The sequence below is a fragment of the Lithobates pipiens genome, unplaced genomic scaffold (assembly GCF_037356315.1).
Source record: "Lithobates pipiens isolate NorthernLeopardFrog02 unplaced genomic scaffold, aLitPip1_a1.2 Scaffold_47, whole genome shotgun sequence".
Taxonomy (NCBI): Eukaryota; Metazoa; Chordata; class Amphibia; order Anura; family Ranidae; genus Lithobates; species Lithobates pipiens.
This window is the reverse complement of record NW_027507871.1, coordinates 2,006,738-2,023,024: the sequence shown is the minus strand read 5'-3', so window position 1 is coordinate 2,023,024 and position 16,287 is coordinate 2,006,738. Positions and strand designations below refer to the sequence as shown.

The window sequence follows — 16,287 nt, the reverse complement described above, 5'->3', positions numbered from 1 at the left end:
TCACATCACATTGCACTGCATCACATCACATTGCACTGCATCACATCACATTGCACTGCATCACATCACATTGCACTGCATCACACCCCACCACACCACATCGCACCGCATCGCACCACATCGCACCGCATCACACCACATCGCACCGCATCACACCACATCGCACCGCATCACATCACATTGCACTGCATCACATCACATTGCACTGCATCAGATCACATTGCACTGCATCACACCCCACCACACCACATCGCACCGCATCGCACCACATCGCACCGCACCGCATCGCACCACACCGCACCGCATCGCATCACATCACATTGCACCGCATCACATCACACCACACCGCATCGCACCGCACCTCAACCGCACCGCACCGCATCACATCACATTGCACTGCATCACACCCCACCACACCGCATCGCACCACATCGCACCGCATCGCACCACACCACATCGCACCGCATCACATCACATTGCACTGCATCACACCCCACCACACCACATCGCACCGCATCGCACCACACCACATCGCACCGCATCACATCACATTGCACTGCATCACACCCCACCACACCACATCGCACCGCATCGCACCACATCGCACCGCATCGCACCACACCGCATCACACCACACCACATCGCACCGCATCACATCACATTGCACCGCATCACACCACACCACATCGCACCGCATCGCACCACACCGCACCGCATCGCATCACATCACATTGCACCGCATCACATCACACCACACCGCATCGCACCGCACCTCAACCGCACCGCACCGCATCACATCACATTGCACTGCATCACACCACACCACACCACATCGCACTGCATCGCATCGTACCACACCGCATCGCACCACATCGCACCGCATCGCACCACACCGCATCACACCACATCGCACCGCATCGCACCACACCGCATCGCACCGCATCGCACCGCATCGCACCGCATCGCACCACACCACATCGCACCGCATCGCACCACAACGCATCGCACCACAACGCATCGCACCGCAACGCATCGCATCACATCACATTGCACCGCATCACACCACAGCACATCGCACCGCACCTCAACCGCATCGCATCACATCACACCACACCACATCGCACCACACCGCATTGCACCACACCGCATCGCACCGCAACCGCATCGCATCACATCGCATCGCACCACACCGCATCGCACCACACCACATCACACCGCATGGGGAAGTGATGGGGAACCTCGGCACCCCCAGATGTTTTGGAGCTACATTTCCCATGATGCTCTTGTACTCTGCAGTGTAGTTGAGCATCATGGGAAATGTAGTTCCAAAACATCTGGGGTGCCGAGGTTCACCATGGCTGGACTATGGAAACATCACATTGCACTGCATCACACCCCACCACACCGCATCGCACCACATCGCACCGCATCGCACCACACCACATCGCACCGCATCACATCACATTGCACTGCATCACACCCCACCACACCACATCGCACCGCATCGCACCACATCGCACCGCATCGCACCACACCGCATCACACCACACCACATCGCACCGCATCACATCACATTGCACCGCATCACACCACACCACGTCGCACCGCATCGCACCACACCGCACCGCATCGCATCACATCACATTGCACCGCATCACATCACACCACACCGCATCGCACCGCACCTCAACCGCACCGCACCGCATCACATCACATTGCACTGCATCACACCCCACCACACCGCATCGCACCGCATCGCACCACACCACATCGCACCGCATCGCACCACACCGCATCACACCACACCGCATCACACCGCAACGCATCGCATCACATCACATTGCACCGCATCACACCACACCACATCGCACCGCATCACACCACACCGCATCGCACCGCAACGCATCGCATCACATCACATTGCACCGCATCACACCACACCACACCACATCGCACCGCATTGCACCACACCGCATCGCACCACACCGCATCGCACCGCAACGCATCGCATCACATCACATTGCACCGCATCACACCACATCGCACCGCATCACACCACACCGCAACGCACCGCAACGCATCACATTACATTGCACCGCATCACACCACACCACATCGCACCGCATCGCACCACACCGCATCACACCACACCACATCGCACCGCACCTCAACCGCATCACATCACATTGCACCGCATCACATCACACCGCATCACACCACACCACATCACACCACACCGCATCGCACCACAACGCATCGCATCACATCACATTGCACCGCATCACACCACACCACATCGCACCGCATCGCACCACACCACACCACATCGCACCGCACCTCAACCGCATCACATCACATTGCACCGCATCACATCACACCACACCACATCGCACCGCATCGCACCACACCGCATCGCATCGCACCTCAACTGCACCGCATCGCATCACATCACATTGCACTGCATCTCACCACACCACATCGCACTGCATCGCATCGTACCACATCGCACCGCATCGCACCACACCGCATCACACCACACCACATCGCACCGCATCGCACCACACCGCATCGCACCACATCGCACCGCATCGCACCACACCGCATCACACCACACCACATCGCACCGCATCGCACCACACCGCATCGCACCGCATCGCACCGCATCGCACCGCATCGCACCACACCACATCGCACCGCATCGCACCACAACGCATCGCACCACAACGCATCGCACCGCAACGCATCGCATCACATCACATTGCACCGCATCACACCACAGCACATCGCACCGCACCTCAACCGCATCGCATCACATCACACCACACCACATCGCACCACACCGCATTGCACCACACCGCATCGCACCGCAACCGCATCGCATCACATCGCATCGCACCACACCGCATCGCACCACACCACATCACACCGCATGGGGAAGTGATGGGGAACCTCGGCACCCCCAGATGTTTTGGAGCTACATTTCCCATGATGCTCTTGTACTCTGCAGTGTAGTTGAGCATCATGGGAAATGTAGTTCCAAAACATCTGGGGTGCCGAGGTTCACCATGGCTGGACTATGGAAACACCTTTAAGACCCACCAAAGAAATGTGGGGGTGCTGGAGGAACCAGCACAGGAACACACTCCAAGAAATAAAAACCTGACATTGATTTTAACCCCTCCCCCTTGTACTATATGTGGCCAGAAAACAGGAACATTCATGCCTTGGGGAGATGCCCAGAGCTTTTCAAGTATTGGGAATTTATATTTCAAACCATAAAAATGCAAGACCCCAAAACATGCGAGACCCCAAAACATGTGAGACCCCAAAACATACGAGACCCCAAAACATGCAAGACCCCAAAACATGTGAGACCCCAAAACATACGAGACCCCAAAACATATGAGACCCCAAAACATACGAGACCCCAAAACATACGAGACCCCAAAACATGCGAGACCCCAAAACATACGAGACCCCAAAACATATGAGACCCCAAAACATACGAGACCCCAAAACATATGAGACCCCAAAACATGCGAGACCCCAAAACATATGAGACCCCAAAACATATGAGCCCCCAAAACATATGAGACCCCAAAACATATGAGACCCCTTGATGGGGGTAGAAGACATTCTATACAAGAGGTCCACCTTACTTCACAAAATGTTTTATTTGGTATTTTGTAATGATTAGACGATTGGTGATGATAATTATAGAAGTACACTGACGGCATTGAGTCATGAGAAATGAGAAATATCAAAGCTCTGAGAATAAGAAGTGAGATACAAATCGAGGATCAATATCACTTCTGATTGATAATGGTGCTTATAGGGGTGGATAATCTGCACCCGGACACCTAAAGTGACCCAACGTACCCCCCACTGCATGGACCCCAAATCCACCGACGTGCCTCCAGTGCAGGATTCCAGAACTTCTTTCCTCGCACCTTCCGGTCACATCAGTGGTAGTAGAAACAATCCTCATTGATTGATCTGCACTGTGGCCGGAGGATTTCAGAGTGAAGACAAGGGGCCAATCGAAAAGGGTCCTTTGATGGAGAAGAGCCTTCTTACATTGGTGGTCAGTGGAGAAGAGCCCTATTACATTTATAGTCAGTGGGGAAAGGTCCTCTTACATTGGTGGTCAGTGGAGAAGGGTCCTCTTACATTGGTGGTCAGTGGAGAAGGGTCCTCTTACATTGGTGGTCAGTGGGGAAAGGTCCTCTTACATTGGTGGTCAGTGGGGAAAGGTCCTCTTACATTGGTGGTCAGTGGGGAAGGGTCCTCTTACATTGGTGGTCAGTGGAGAAGAGCCCTCTTACATTGGTGATCAGTGGGAAGGAGGAGGAGGACACACCCAAGGAGCTCTCTGAGAACCACACCTTTTTTTCAAGCCTGGGCTTTGCCTGCTAGCTCAGCCCAGGAATAATGCCTGATCCTGGGGGAGGCCCTGGGATGGATTCCCCTGATGATACGGGGCCTAGTGAGGAGGAGGAGGTGGAGGATCTGTCTGTGGGTCCAGGCCCTGCTGAGAACGTGGATGCCTACAGACAGAAGATTGTTGACCGTTTTCGGGCAATCGGAAGGGCTGAGGAAAAACTTAAATCTTTAAAAGCTGAACATAAGAACTTCAAGACCAAGTATTTCCAGGCCTGGAGTAAAAACCGTTTGGCCATGAAGCCAGAGTTACAGCAAATGGAGGAGAAAGTAAAGAAACAATCTTTATTTTTGAATAAACTGAAGGACAGAAGCGGAGCTTTTGCTGAAAAGTTTAAAAATGAGAGGAGATTTTCCAGCCAGGCAGCGGTGAGTTCTGTGGATCAGCAGGTAACAGACAACCCGGCTTCATCTGTCTCTGCACCTCTCCCCCCATGTCAGGCTGGGGAATCGCCAGCGGCAACCAGCCAGGGGGTTGAGATTCAACATGGCACCCTACAGTTCATCCAGCAGATGGAGTCACCCCTGAGGGCAGACAGGTCTGTTGGTGAGCCATCGGAGGTCCCTGAGGATGAGCAGAGGGATTGCAGACCGGCAGAGCCAGCACTGGTGGAGGGATCCCAGTGCGCTGTATTGCCTCCATCCAACATGTCTGCCCCACCTGCTGTAGTGGATGATGTCCCAGCTGAGGAACAGAGAGGGAAGGCAATCTGCAAACAGCTGCCTGCTACAGAGAAACCCTCTGCAGACATGGAGGGAGAGCCCCTAGCAGAGGTGTCATCAGCCCAGCAGAGCAATGTGGATGGATCTCCATCATGCACCCCACGCCTGGATTTTGCTGATACTGCTGAGACTTGTAGTTCCACAAGCAAGATGGCTGCCAGCTCCAGAGAGACTGTTTCTCCTTCACCTGGGCTGATTGATGCAGGTGGGGGAGGGGTTCAGCACAGTGCAGCATGTGAAGTGGAGACAGCCATGGAAGTCTCCTGCAGTGATTCACCTGTTGCTGTATTAGGACAACATTCACCCGGCTCAGCTGATGGTCCTGTCCTGATGGAGGAGAAGAGTCGGCCTGGAGGTGACGTGTGTACGGGGACAGCAGTGACTGAGGACACGGCAGGAACTATGAATGTGCCAGGAAATAATGACAGTAATAATATTGATAAGGCAGTGAATGTGGTGGGTGGAGGTGGAGGGGTTAATATTGCTGACCAAGATAAAAATGACATTTCTCTTTCTGCTCAGCAGAAGAAAGACTCGTCGATTGTACAGACCAAATCTGTACAATCTATATCTGCTGGAAATGTGCCAGAAGGCTCAAAACACACAAACGTCTCTTCTGCTGGGAGGAATATGGGGAGTTATGCGTCTGTTGTGGGGAGTCGCACCAAGGAGGGTGGGGGGAATGCTGTAAATATTGGTGGTCACAATATAGGGGGGTTTGGTGGTGGGATTGGTGGTGGGTATAGGAGGAGGAATGTGGTTCAGTTCAAGTGGGAGGGGGAGGGGACCCCACCAGTGAGGGGGAGGGTGGCAGAGTTGATTTTGGAAATGGGGTTTAAAGCTGTGGATATTTTTGCTTTAATTTGCCCAGTGGGAAGTTATGAATTTGATTTGTCTTTTGTAAAACCTGAGGGGTTGGATTTATTTTGGGAGCGACATAGGAGGTGCCAGGGCCTTTCGCAGTGGAGTGGTTTGGTGCCAAAGGTGATTTCCAGGCAGCCTCTGATAAAATCGGTGACCATCCTGGTGCGTAACGAATCAATACCAGAGGCTGATTTGATAGTATGGCTACGCCGATATGGTGAGGTCCTCACTCCACTGCGGAAGGTCCTGGATGAACATGGGATATGGACAGGGGCCTGGACGGTGTCACTAAAACTGGGGGTGCTGGGCAATGTAGTCCAACATCTGCCCTGCTCAGCTTTCCTGGGAAGAGATCGGCTGACTATATTTTACCAGGGACAGCCCAAAGTCTGCAATAAATGTGGTGAAAAGGGCCATTTTGCCTCTACCTGCACGCGTAAAAAGTGTTCGCTATGCCAGGGTCTGGACCATTTGGCAAGGGATTGTACCCAAATTCGGTGCAATCTGTGCCAACAGCTTGGCCATCCTTACAGTAAGTGTCCAGAGGCTTTACATAACCTGCCAGGATTGGAGGCTGAGCTGCAGAGGCTGGATAAGGAGGATCAGGCCGCTGTAACTGTTGTTGTCCCTCCTGTGTCTGTTCCATCTGTTTCAGGTTCTGTTTCCCCTGGTAATGTTGTCCCTGAGTCTGTCCCTCCTGTGTCTGTTCCATCTGTTTCAGGTTCTGTTTCCCCTGGTAATGTGGTCCCTGAGTCTGTCCCTCCTGTGTCAGTTCCATCTGTTGCTTCAGATTCTGTCCCCTCTAGTGATGTGGTCCCTAAGTCTGTCCCCCATGTGGTTGTCCCTATTCCTGCTGTACGTAGGTCCTCCAGACTAGCGGAGGCTGCTGGGGGGGCAGGTTTAGCGGATCTTCCTTCTCAGCCTCCAGTCCCTGTCCCTCGGCAGCGCAAACGTGGTCAGGGGGGTGTGGGGGTGCTGGATGGGGGTGGGGCTGATGGAAGGGTGTCCATATCCCATGTCTCGCCCTCTGTTGAGGGGGATTCGGATGATGAGGGGTGGGAGACGTTTAGGAGGAAGAAAAAGAAGAAGAGGAAGACAAATAAGGTGGTAATTTCTTCCTCAGAGTCGGACCCAGGAGGGGTTCCTCCTGGTAACCCTTTTTCAGTTTTGTCAGGTGATGGGATGTCTGATATATCTTTTTCTTTATCATCCATGGATGAGGGGGAGTCACATAGTTTGAAGAGAGCTGTTTCTGGTGATGAGAGTGTGGTAAAGGTTAAGAAACGACTACCCCAATCATCCTGATGGCAGTTCCCACTCCGATAAAGGTGGCGACCATTAATGTCGCCAGCATGAAATCTGCAAGAGCTCGTGATATTGCCTTATTTTTGCTCAGCGAGTTTGATGCCGAGATTTTATTTTTGCAAGAGACCTGGCTCAATACTTTGGCCGATGTCCATCTAGCAAAAAGGGAGTGGAGATGCGGTCCCTCCTTTTGGTCTCTTGCGGCAGAGCCCTGCAGCGGAGTTGCGGTCCTTTTTAAAACCGATATGGTAACGTGCCGGCGGGTAATTGAGGTAGAGATTGGGAGATGCATGGTCTTGGACGTCTCTGTTAGGGGGCAGGACTTGCGCCTGATTAATATCTATGGACCGCAGTCAAGATGGGGCAGGAAATGCCTCCTCACAGAGATCAAGCCCTTCCTTTTTACGTCCCAGCAGGTTGTCTTTGGAGGTGATTTTAACACCATAATTAGGCCTGAAGACAGGAGAGGCTCCATAGACAGGCTGGCGTACGATAGCGTTTTTCTTAGAGATATGGTGAGACAAGCAGGCCTGGTAGATGTGCATATTAAGCACTGCCCTGGCAGCACGGGATTCACATTTCAGAGAGGGAATAGTCAGAGTAGGATAGATAGGTTTTTTTTAAAGGAGAACTCTGCTTTCTCGGCTCCTGAGTTGAGGGCGGTGGAGTTCTCTGACCACTGTATGCTGTCTGTGACTCTGAATGCCTCGGACACTCCACCCAGGGGAAGGGGTACCTGGAAACTGAATTCGGCTCTCCTGGAAGACGTAGAGGTAAGACAATCCTTTGAGGATTTTTTCCAGGCACAGGTTTCTATTCTGGACTTTTGCAGCACTAAGTCAGAGTGGTGGGAGCTTGTGAAACAAAGGGCGATTGGACTTTTCAAGGCCATAAGTAAGAAGAAGCAGCTTGGTATGTACATTGCCTACCAGCATTTGCGGAGGAAGCTTGATCGTCTTGTCTCGTATAGAGGAGATCTAGGGGAGATCTCTGAGGTGAAGTTTCTTCTTAGAAAGTGTCAATACGACCGGCATGCCTCCTTGGTTCTGGAGAGGGATTATGGAAAATATCACTCGCCTGATCCTTACCAGAACTGTAAGCAAGGCATAGCAGTTAAGACGGTCATAGGCCTGAGGGATAGTACGGGTTCCCTGGTGAAGTCCAGATCAGGGATCCTGGAGATCTTCAGATTATATTATGCAGACCTTCTAGGAAGAAAGGACCTTTGTCGGGACAAGATGGAAAGCTTTCTGGATTCTACTCCAGGATTGGGAAATGGTACATTGCCTTTGATGGATTTGACAGAACCAATTTCAGTGTATGAGGTAGTTCATGCTATAGAGAAGCTGGCTACCAAAAAATCGCCTGGGCCAGATGGGTTGACAGCTGAATTCTACAAGTGTTTTAAGTCCATTCTGGCTCCCTTTTTAGCGGAGGTTTATAACAGCTGTCTAGAAGAGGGTTCGCTCCCTCCCTCCATGAGGCAATCAGCTGTGATTCTTCTGTCAAAAGGTAAAGACCCCTCAATGATTGAGAACTGGCGCCCCATCAGTCTTCTCAATGTTGATAGAAAGATCTTGGCGAAGATTCTTTTTTGGCGCTTGTCGTCAGTGGCAGGCGATTTGTTGTCCAGTCATCAGCACTGCTCGGTCCAAGGTAGAAGTACCTTTTCAGCGGTTTTAGCTGTCCGGGAGGCTTTGGAGCGATGCAGGGCTGCTGGATGGAGAAAGTACTTGCTGGCATTGGATCAGGCGAAGGCTTTTGATAGAGTCAATCACGAGTACCTGTATTTGCTACTTGGTAGATACGGCCTGCAGGGGAGGTTTATAGATTGGCTGAAGACATTATATAAAGGGGCTGAGAGCTTCCCACTGGTTAATGGTTGGGTTGGACGGCCTTTTGAGGTTGGCTCTGGTGTGCGCCAGGGATGTCCTCTGAGCCCCCTGTTATATGTATTCGCAATCGACCCCTTCATAAGAAGGCTAGAGAGTGGATCTTTGTGCGGGGTGCCTTTGGGCATTGCTGGTGTGCCACCTTTGAAGGTCGTGGCCTATGCCGATGATGTGTCTGTTATTGTCTCTGGAACGGAGGAGGCGCAGGAGGTGGTCTCTATGATAGAGCAGTACACGGAGGCTTCTGGTTCTAAAGTCAACCATGAAAAGAGTGAAGTTTTCTGGATGGGTGAGGAAGGTGAAAGCTTCGAACTTCCGGATGCCTTCCCAGAGCCCCAGCAGGAAATTAAAGTGTTGGGCATCAAATTTGGTCCTGGTGACTATGGTCATCGAAATTGGGAAAGCAGGTTGGTGTGTGCCAATGCCAAAGTAGCAAGCTGGAAGAAATGGAAGCTTTCATTGAGGGAGAGGGTTGACTTGATCAAAACGTACCTGGTCCCAATTTTTTTATATGTCAGCTTCGTCTGTATCTTGCCAGTATCTCTCTATGCAAGGGTGTACAGCTGCTTTTTCCAACTGTTATGGGGAAGTAGGCTGAACCTGATCAAACGCAATGTAACTTACCTGTCTAGGCGGGAGGGTGGCCTAGGAATGGTCAACCCAATAGTTTTCTTTTCTCTGCTGTTTTTAAAGTACAATCTTGGTAACATGCTAGCAGAGAACCCGCCGGGATGGGTGGGTATTTTTCAATCTTGTTTTAGGCCTTTTCTGCGATGCTGGGAAGATGGCGGGCCAGTGAAAAGTCTGAGAGTCCGACATGGCAAGCTCCCGGCTTATGTTGCCCCGTGTCTGAAAATACTTCGGCAGTGGCAGGTGACAGTGGAGGATATCAAGTCCCTCCCCAGGAAGCTTCTGGAGAAGAGGATTTTGGCCTCCGCTTTCAGTGTGTCACTGGCCTTAAGGGATTGCCCAGGCTCTGTAATGAGGGAGGGGTTGCGTTTAATCAATTTAGAAAGAATCCCCTTGAAGTTTAGGGATCAAGCCTGGCTCGCCTTCCATGGAAGGCTCTATGTGAGAGGGAACTTGAAGCATCGCCCTGTGGATGATCGGGATTGTCCTAGAGCGGAGTGTGTTGGTAAAGTGGAGTCTATGGACCACTTTTTGCTCCAGTGTCCCTTTAACATAGAGGTGTATAAAAGGGTGGGGAGGGCTCTAGGCATCCCCTTTTTCTATCGCATGAGTTATGCGGAGTGGGTGTATGGGGCATTCCCGACTCACTGGGATTTTGATTTGGATACACTGTTTTTAGTTAGTATAGTTGTCCGTTACTTCACATGGAATGCACGGTGCCAGATTACCCTGCGGAAGAAAGTCCTCTCTGTTGAGGTGGTGGTGCACGATATTCTGGGTGAGGTTGGGAAAATTCGGGGTCTTGAGAAGGGCAGGGAGCCTCGGGCAGTCTGGATAAGGGCGTGGAGGAATATCAGACCTGCCTTTGGGGAACTGCCCATCTCTGGGTGAGGAGCTCTTTTCTTTTTCTGGTTCTTTCACTCCCTTAGCTTTTGTTGGTTAGTATCTTCTTTTTGAAGAAGGGCTGCATGCATAATGGGTGCGGGATTGTTTCTTAACCTCACAAGTTTGATATCTGGTGTAATGGCGTGAGTCGTAATAGGATTTATGTTATTGCTGGAAAGTATTTTTTTTTTTTTGGTTTGAGAGCAGTTTTGCTATATTTATTTTAATTTATGTAAATATGTATATATTTATGTATATTTATATATTGTGATTTTATGCTTAATGATTGCAAGACTTTTAATAAAGAAAAATTGGAGAAGAGCCCTCTTACATTGGTGGTCACTGGGGAAGGGTCCTCTTACATTGGTGGTCAGTGGAGAAGAGCCTTCTTACATTGGTGGTCAGTGGAGAAGAGCCCTATTACATTTATAGTCAGTGGGGAAAGGTCCTCTTACATTGGTGGTCAGTGGAGAAGAGCCCTCTTACATTGGTGGTCACTGGGGAAGGGTCCTCTTACATTGGTGGTCAGTGGAGAAGAGCCTTCTTACATTGGTGGTCAGTGGAGAAGAGCCCTATTACATTTATAGTCAGTGGAGAAGGGTCCTCTTACATTGGTGGTCAGTGGAGAAGGGTCCTCTTACATTGGTGGTCAGTGGGGAAGGGTCCTCTTACATTGGTGGTCAGTGGAGAAGAGCCCTATTACATTTATAGTCAGTGGAGAAGGGTCCTCTTACATTGGTGGTCAGTGGGGAAGGGTCCTCTTACATTGGTGGTCAGTGGAGAAGAGCCCTATTACATTTATAGTCAGTGGGGAAAGGTCCTCTTACATTGGTGGTCAGTGGGGAAGGGTCCTCTTACATTGGTGGTCAGTGGAGAAGAGCCCTCTTACATTGGTGGTCAGTGGAGAAGAGCCCTATTACATTTATAGTCAGTGGGGAAAGGTCCTCTTACATTGGTGGTCAGTGGAGAAGAGCCCTCTTACATTGGTGGTCACTGGGGAAGGGTCCTCTTACATTGGTGGTCAGTGGAGAAGAGCCTTCTTACATTGGTGGTCAGTGGAGAAGAGCCCTATTACATTTATAGTCAGTGGAGAAGGGTCCTCTTACATTGGTGGTCAGTGGAGAAGGGTCCTCTTACATTGGTGGTCAGTGGGGAAGGGTCCTCTTACATTGGTGGTCAGTGGAGAAGAGCCCTATTACATTTATAGTCAGTGGAGAAGGGTCCTCTTACATTGGTGGTCAGTGGGGAAGGGTCCTCTTACATTGGTGGTCAGTGGAGAAGAGCCCTATTACATTTATAGTCAGTGGGGAAAGGTCCTCTTACATTGGTGGTCAGTGGGGAAGGGTCCTCTTACATTGGTGGTCAGTGGAGAAGAGCCCTCTTACATTGGTGGTCAGTGGAGAAGAGCCCTATTACATTTATAGTCAGTGGGGAAAGGTCCTCTTACATTGGTGGTCAGTGGGGAAAGGTCCTCTTACATTGGTGGTCAGTGGGGAAAGGTCCTCTTACATTGGTGGTCAGTGGAGAAGGGTCCTCTTACATTGGTGGTCAGTGGAGGAGAGCTCTCTTACATTGGTGGTCAGTGGGGAAAGGTCCTCTTACATTGGTGGTCAGTGGGGAAAGGTCCTCTTACATTGGTGGTCAGTGGGGAAAGGTCCTCTTACATTGGTGGTCAGTGGAGAAGGGTCCTCTTACATTGGTGGTCAGTAGAGGAGAGCTCTCTTACATTGGTGGTCAGTGGGGAAAGGTCCTCTTACATTGGTGGTCAGTGGGGAAAGGTCCTCTTACATTGGTGGTCAGTGGGGAAAGGTCCTCTTACATTGGTGGTCAGTGGAGAAGGGTCCTCTTACATTGGTGGTCAGTGGGGAAAGGTCCTCTTACATAGGTGGTCAGTGGAGAAGGGTCCTCTTACATTGGTGGTCAGTGGGGAAAGGTCCTCTTACATTGGTGGTCAGTGGAGAAGAGCCCTATTACATTTATAGTCAGTGGGGAAAGGTCCTCTTACATTGGTGGTCAGTGGGGAAAGGTCCTCTTACATTGGTGGTCAGTGGAGAAGGGTCCTCTTACATTGGTGGTCAGTGGAGAAGGGTCCTCTTACATTGATGGAGCAGAGCCTTCTTACATTGGTGGTCAGTGGGGAAGGGTCCTCTTACATTGGTGGTCAGTGGGGAAGGGTCCTCTTACATTGGTGGTCAGTGGGGAAAGGTCCTCTTACATTGGTGGTCAGTGGGGAAAGGTCCTCTTACATTGGTGGTCAGTGGGGAAAGGTCCTCTTACATTGGTGGTCAGTGGAGAAGGGTCCTCTTACATTGGTGGCCAGTGGGGAAAGGTCCTCTTACATTGGTGGCCAGTGGGGAAAGGTCCTCTTACATTGGTGGTCAGTGGAGAAGGGTCCTCTTACATTGGTGGCCAGTGGGGAAAGGTCCTCTTACATTGGTGGTCAGTGGAGAAGAGCCTTCTTACATTGTTGGTCAGTGGGGAAAGGTCCTCTTACATTGGTGGTCAGTGGGGAAAGGTCCTCTTACATTGGTGGTCAGTGGGGAAAGGTCCTCTTACATTGGTGGTCAGTGGGGAAAGGTCCTCTTACATTGGTGGTCAGTGGGGAAAGGTCCTCTTACATTGGTGGTCAGTGGGGAAAGGTCCTCTTACATTGGTGGTCAGTGGGGAAAGGTCCTCTTACATTGGTGGTCAGTGGGGAAGGGTCCTCTTACATTGGTGGTCAGTGGGGAAAGGTCCTCTTACATTGGTGGTCAGTGGGGAAGGGTCCTCTTACATTGGTGGTCAGTGGGGAAGGGTCCTCTTACATTGGTGGTCAGTGGGGAAAGGTCCTCTTACATTGGTGGTCAGTGGGGAAGGGTCCTCTTACATTGGTGGTCAGTGGGGAAAGGTCCTCTTACATTGGTGGTCAGTGGGGAAGGGTCCTCTTACATTGGTGGTCAGTGGGGAAAGGTCCTCTTACATTGGTGGTCAGTGGGGAAAGGTCCTCTTACATTGGTGGTCAGTGGGGAAAGGTCCTCTTACATTGGTGGTCAGTGGGGAAAGGTCCTCTTACATTGGTGGGCAGTGGGGAAAGGTCCTCTTACATTGGTGGTCAGTGGGGAAAGGTCCTCTTACATAGGTGGTCAGTGGAGAAGGGTCCTCTTACATTGGTGGTCAGTGGGGAAAGGTCCTCTTACATTGGTGGTCAGTGGGGAAAGGTCCTCTTACATTGGTGGTCAGTGGGGAAGGGTCCTCTTACATTGGTGGTCAGTGGGGAAGGGTCCTCTTACATTGGTGGTCAGTGGGGAAGGGTCCTCTTACATTGGTGGTCAGTGGAGAAGGGTCCTCTTACATTGGTGGTCAGTGGGGAAAGGTCCTCTTACATTGGTGGTCAGTGGAGAAGGGTCCTCTTACATTGGTGGTCAGTGGAGAAGGGTCCTCTTACATTGGTGGTCAGTGGGGAAGGGTCCCCTTACATTGGTGGTCAGTGGGGAAAGGTCCTCTTACATAGGTGGTCAGTGGAGAAGGGTCCTCTTACATTGGTGGTCAGTGGGGAAGGGTCCTCTTACATAGGTGGTCAGTGGGGAAAGGTCCTCTTACATTGGTGGTCAGTGGGGAAAGGTCCTCTTACATAGGTGGTCAGTGGAGAAGGGTCCTCTTACTTTGGTGGTCAGTGGAGAAGGGTCCTCTTACATAGGTGGTCAGTGGGGAAAGGTCCTCTTACATTGGTGGTCAGTGGAGAAGGGTCCTCTTACATAGGTGGTCAGTGGGGAAAAGGTCCTCTTACATTGGTGGTCAGTGGGGAAGAGTCCTCTTACATTGGTGGTCAGTGGGGAAAGGTCCTCTTACATAGGTGGTCAGTGGGGAAAAGGTCCTCTTACATTGGTGGTCAGTGGGGAAGGGTCCTCTTACATTGGTGGTCAGTGGGGAAAGGTCCTCTTACATTGGTGGTCAGTGGGGAAAGGTCCTCTTACATTGGTGGTCAGTGGGGAAGGGTCCTCTTACATTGGTGGTCAGTGGGGAAGGGTCCTCTTACATTGGTGGTCAGTGGGGAAAGGTCCTCTTACATTGGTGGTCAGTGGAGAAGGGTCCTCTTACATTGGTGGTCAGTGGGGAAAGGTCCTCTTACATTGGTGGTCAGTGGGGAAAGGTCCTCTTACATAGGTGGTCAGTGGAGAAGGGTCCTCTTACATTGGTGGTCAGTGGGGAAGGGTCCTCTTACATAGGTGGTCAGTGGAGAAGGGTCCTCTTACATTGGTGGTCAGTGGGGAAAGGTCCTCTTACATAGGTGGTCAGTGGAGAAGGGTCCTCTTACATAGGTGGTCAGTGGAGAAGGGTCCTCTTACATTGGTGGTCAGTGGGGAAAGGTCCTCTTACATAGGTGGTCAGTGGGGAAAGGTCCTCTTACATTGGTGGTCAGTGGAGAAGGGTCCTCTTACATTGGTGGTCAGTGGGGAAAAGTCCTCTTACATTGGTGGTCAGTGGGGAAGAGCCTTCTTACATTGGTGGTCAGTGGGGAAGGGTCCTCTTACATTGGTGGTCAGTGGAGAAGGGTCCTCTTACATTGGTGGTCAGTGGAGAAGGGTCCTCTTACATTGGTGGTCAGTGGGGAAAGGTCCTCTTACATTGGTGGTCTGTGGGGAAGGGTCCTCTTACATTGGTGGTCAGTGGGGAAGGGTCCTCTTACATTGGTGGTCAGTGGGGAAAGGTCCTCTTACATTGGTGGTCAGTGGGGAAAGGTCCTCTTACATTGGTGGTCAGTGGGGAAGGGTCCTCTTACATTGGTGGTCAGTGGGGAAGGGTCCTCTTACATTGGTGGTCAGTGGGGAAAGGTCCTCTTACATTGGTGGTCAGTGGGGAAAGATCCTCTTACATAGGTGGTCAGTGGAGAAGGGTCCTCTTACATTGGTGGTCAGTGGGGAAGGGTCCTCTTACATAGGTGGTCAGTGGAGAAGGGTCCTCTTACATTGGTGGTCAGTGGGGAAAGGTCCTCTTACATAGGTGGTCAGTGGAGAAGGGTCCTCTTACATTGGTGGTCAGTGGAGAAGGGTCCTCTTACATTGGTGGTCAGTGGGGAAAGGTCCTCTTACATAGGTGGTCAGTGGAGAAGGGTCCTCTTACATTGGTGGTCAGTGGGGAAAGGTCCTCTTACATAGGTGGTCAGTGGAGAAGGGTCCTCTTACATTGGTGGTCAGTGGAGAAGGGTCCTCTTACATTGGTGGTCAGTGGAGAAGGGTCCTCTTACATTGGTGGTCAGTGGGCAAAGGTCCTCTTACATAGGTGGTCAGTGGAGAAGGGTCCTCTTACATTGGTGGTCAGTGGGGAAAGGTCCTCTTACATAGGTGGTCAGTGGAGAAGGGTCCTCTTACATTGGTGGTCAGTGGAGAAGGGTCCTCTTACATTGGTGGTCAGTGGGGAAAGGTCCTCTTACATAGGTGGTCAGTGGAGAAGGGTCCTCTTACATTGGTGGTCAGTGGAGAAGGGTCCTCTTACATTGGTGGTCAGTGGGGAAAGGTCCTCTTACATTGGTGGTCAGTGGGGAAAAGTCCTCTTACATTGGTGGTCAGTG

The 16,287-nt window shown here is 51.4% G+C and overlaps 1 protein-coding gene across 2 annotated transcripts in view; it reads left to right on the top strand.

Moving 5' to 3' along the window:
* Window positions 1-16,287, top strand: part of GNB3 (G protein subunit beta 3) — a 132,345-nt gene that overhangs the window by 93,155 nt on the left and 22,903 nt on the right. The gene's annotated exons all lie outside the window — the stretch shown is intronic.